At 45.1% G+C, this 3,040-nt stretch overlaps 1 pseudogene; it reads left to right on the forward strand.

Moving 5' to 3' along the window:
• Positions 1-337: 337 nt before the first annotated feature.
• On the forward strand, positions 338-1,271 carry LOC103256880 (annotated as a pseudogene).
• Positions 1,272-3,040: the final 1,769 nt, after the last annotated feature.

Genomic DNA, 3,040 nt, shown 5'->3' on the forward strand with positions numbered 1-3,040 from the left:
CTATAAAGCAAGCCCCACTGACCCCTGGGCAGTAAATCATTATAGAGGTGGTTTAGGAGGAAGATATGGAGGAGGTAGGATCCCTGGAGATTAGAGAGGCTTGCACCCTTTAGCCATCAAACTTCAGTGTAACATTAAGCAGATCTGTGCAACCTTAGGGTCATTGTTTAAGGGAAAATATGCTATCAACCTTGTTGGAAGCTCCCTCTCTCTCCAGAGTTCAGGACATGAAGATAATCAATTGTTGTCTATTAAAGTGAAAGCAAATTTAGAAACAATATTTGTTCATTTCTATCCAGAGTTGCAACTTTTCAGGGATTGGGGCTCTCCTGTGGCTTTTATCTCGTGGTCATATATTAATTTTATACAGGTGGTTTCAAAACCAGTATCAGAAATGAAAAAGAAGTCATTGGATTTACTGCTTTTCAGCTGCAGTGAGGGTGTGCCTGCAGCATCGCAACCTTGCCAATGGACCTGATTGGTTTTGGTTATGTGGCCCTGATGACATTTGGAAGCATTTTTGGATATAAGCAGAGAGGTGGTGTTCTATCTTTGGTTGCAGATCTTTGTGTTGAATTTTTGGCTGACTATGGAAATTACCGTGTATCCAATGACAAACAAGATGTAAAAGTGTCACTGTGATGTTTGGCTTTATTTTGTCTCGACTAAAAGCAAAATACAGGGTACCTGCATAATCAACGTTTGCATACCTAACCCTGAATTGTACCCCACATCTTTATAATTTTTTAAAAAAGCGAAATACAGGGAAGGTTTCAAAAACTACCCCATGGAGCCGGGCTAGGTGGCTCAGCCTGTAATCCCGTGCCTTTGGGAGGCTGAGGTGAGTGGATTGCCTGAGCCTGCGGGTTCGAGACCCGCCTGGGGCAGTGAGACCTCATCTCTACAATAAATCAAAAAATTAGCCGGGCGTGGTAGCGCATGCCTGTAATTCCGGCTACTCGGAAGACTGAGGAGGAAGGATCGCAGGAGCCCAGCAGGTCGAGGCTGCGGTGGCCGGAAGCGGCCACTGCACTCCAGTCTGGGCGACAGAGTGAGACTCCAACTCAAAACAAAAAAAACAACAAAAAAAAACTACACCATGGAAATTGTCTGTATTTGATTTGACTACTATTCAACATTGTATTACAGCTTTCTTCCTGGCCACCATAATGGGGTGAGATTTAAGAGGTCCAAGAAAAATAATGCCTGCCGGGCTGGTTGCAGTTTAAGCCCTCCTGATGATCCTGAGACTTTTCTTACTGCTGCTCTGAGCATCCAGAGGAACTGAAAACGAAGCTTATGCCATCCTGCTGTAACAGGCACAGCATATTTTTTGTATTTTTTTTTTTTTGAGTTGCCAAGTTGCCCAGGTGGGTCTCGAACCAGTGGGCTCAGCAATCCACTCGCCTCAGCCTCCCAAAGCATGGGATTATAGGCTGAGTCACCAAGCCCGGCTTATTTTTTGTATTTAAAAGATAAATTTCAATATTGAATGTTAAGTGTCCTATGTTAGAAACAAAAGTAACACTGTCACCTATACTATGAATACTAGTTTAAGGTCATTTTAAAAAAAATTTAACTTTTTTCAAGTTGTCAATCACTGTTTTTATGAAAAAAGTTCAATGGGCTGGGCTCGGTGGCTCAGCCTGTAATCCCAGCACTTTGGGAGGCTGAGGTGAGTGGATTGATTGAGCCCGCGGGTTAGAGACCCGCCTGGGGAACTTGGCGAGGCCTCATCTCTACAATAAATCAAATATTGGCCGGGTGTGGTAGCACGTGCCTGTAGTTGAGGCAGAAGGACTGCCGGAGCCCAGCAAGTTGGGACTGCCGTGGCCGGGAGCGTGCCACTGTGCTCCAGTCTGGGCGACAAAGTGAGACTCCAACTCAAAATAAATAAATAAGTAAATAAATAAATAAAAGGTGTTCAATGAATCATGATACTCTCCTCCATCCACTGGGTCTATTTTTATATATGTGGTATTTTTTTGACAATTTTAAATACTTATGTTTCAAGTAAGTGTATTTATATTCTTGTTGTTGTTATTTGAGTCGGAATCTCACTCTGTTACCCCAGGCTGGTGTAGAGCTATACAATCATGGCTACCACAGCCTCGACCTTGGATAATCCTCCCACTTCAGCCTTCCAAGTAGCTGGAACTATAGGCATGAGCCACCATGCGCAGCTAATTTTGATTTATTGTAGAGATACGGTCTCACCAAGTTGCCAGGCTGGTCTTGAATGGCTGGTCTTGAATTTCTGGTCTTAGGCAATCCTCTCACCTCTGCCTCCCAAAGTATTAGGATTACAGGCATGGTTCACTGTATCCAGCCTCAAGTTTAAATCAGACAGTGGATCAGATAAAGGAATTATTATTATTATTATTTTTTGAGTTGGAGTCTCACTCTGTCGCCCAGACTGGAGTGCAGCGGCCGCTCCCAGTCACCGCAGCCTCGACCAGCTGGGCTCCGGCCATCCTTTCGCCTCAGCCTTCCGAGTAGCCAGAATCACAGGCGTGTGCTACCACACCCAGTTAATTTTTTGATTTATTGTAGAGATGAGGTCTCACCAAGTTGCCCAGGTGGGTCTCGAACCCGCGGGCTCAGGCAATCCACTCACCTCGGCCTCCCAAGGCGCGGGATTATAGGCTGAGCCACCGATCCCAGGAGATAAAGGAATTCTTTAAGTGGACTGCATAGAAGGCTAATATATCTATTTGCCATTTGTGTTATATCAGAAATTATATTTTTTCCATTTTAATTGTATTGCGACCAGTGTTATTTTTTCCTTAAAAAATATTTCATCCTAGTCGGGCTTGGTGGCTCAGCCTGTAATCCCAGCACTTTGGGAGGCTGAGGTGAGTGAATTGCCTGAGCCCGCGGGTTCGAGACCCGCCTGGGCAGTGAGACCTCATCTCTACAATAAATCAAAAAATCAGCTGGGTGTAGTAGCGCATACCTGTAATTCCGGCTACTTGGAAGGCTGAGGCAGAAGGATCGCCAGTGCCCAGCAGGTCGAGGCTGCGGTGGCTGGGAGCAGCCA

Source organism: Carlito syrichta, unplaced genomic scaffold (genome assembly GCF_000164805.1).
Source record: "Carlito syrichta isolate Samal-C Ts95f unplaced genomic scaffold, Tarsius_syrichta-2.0.1 Scaffold297356, whole genome shotgun sequence".
Taxonomy (NCBI): domain Eukaryota; kingdom Metazoa; phylum Chordata; class Mammalia; order Primates; family Tarsiidae; genus Carlito; species Carlito syrichta.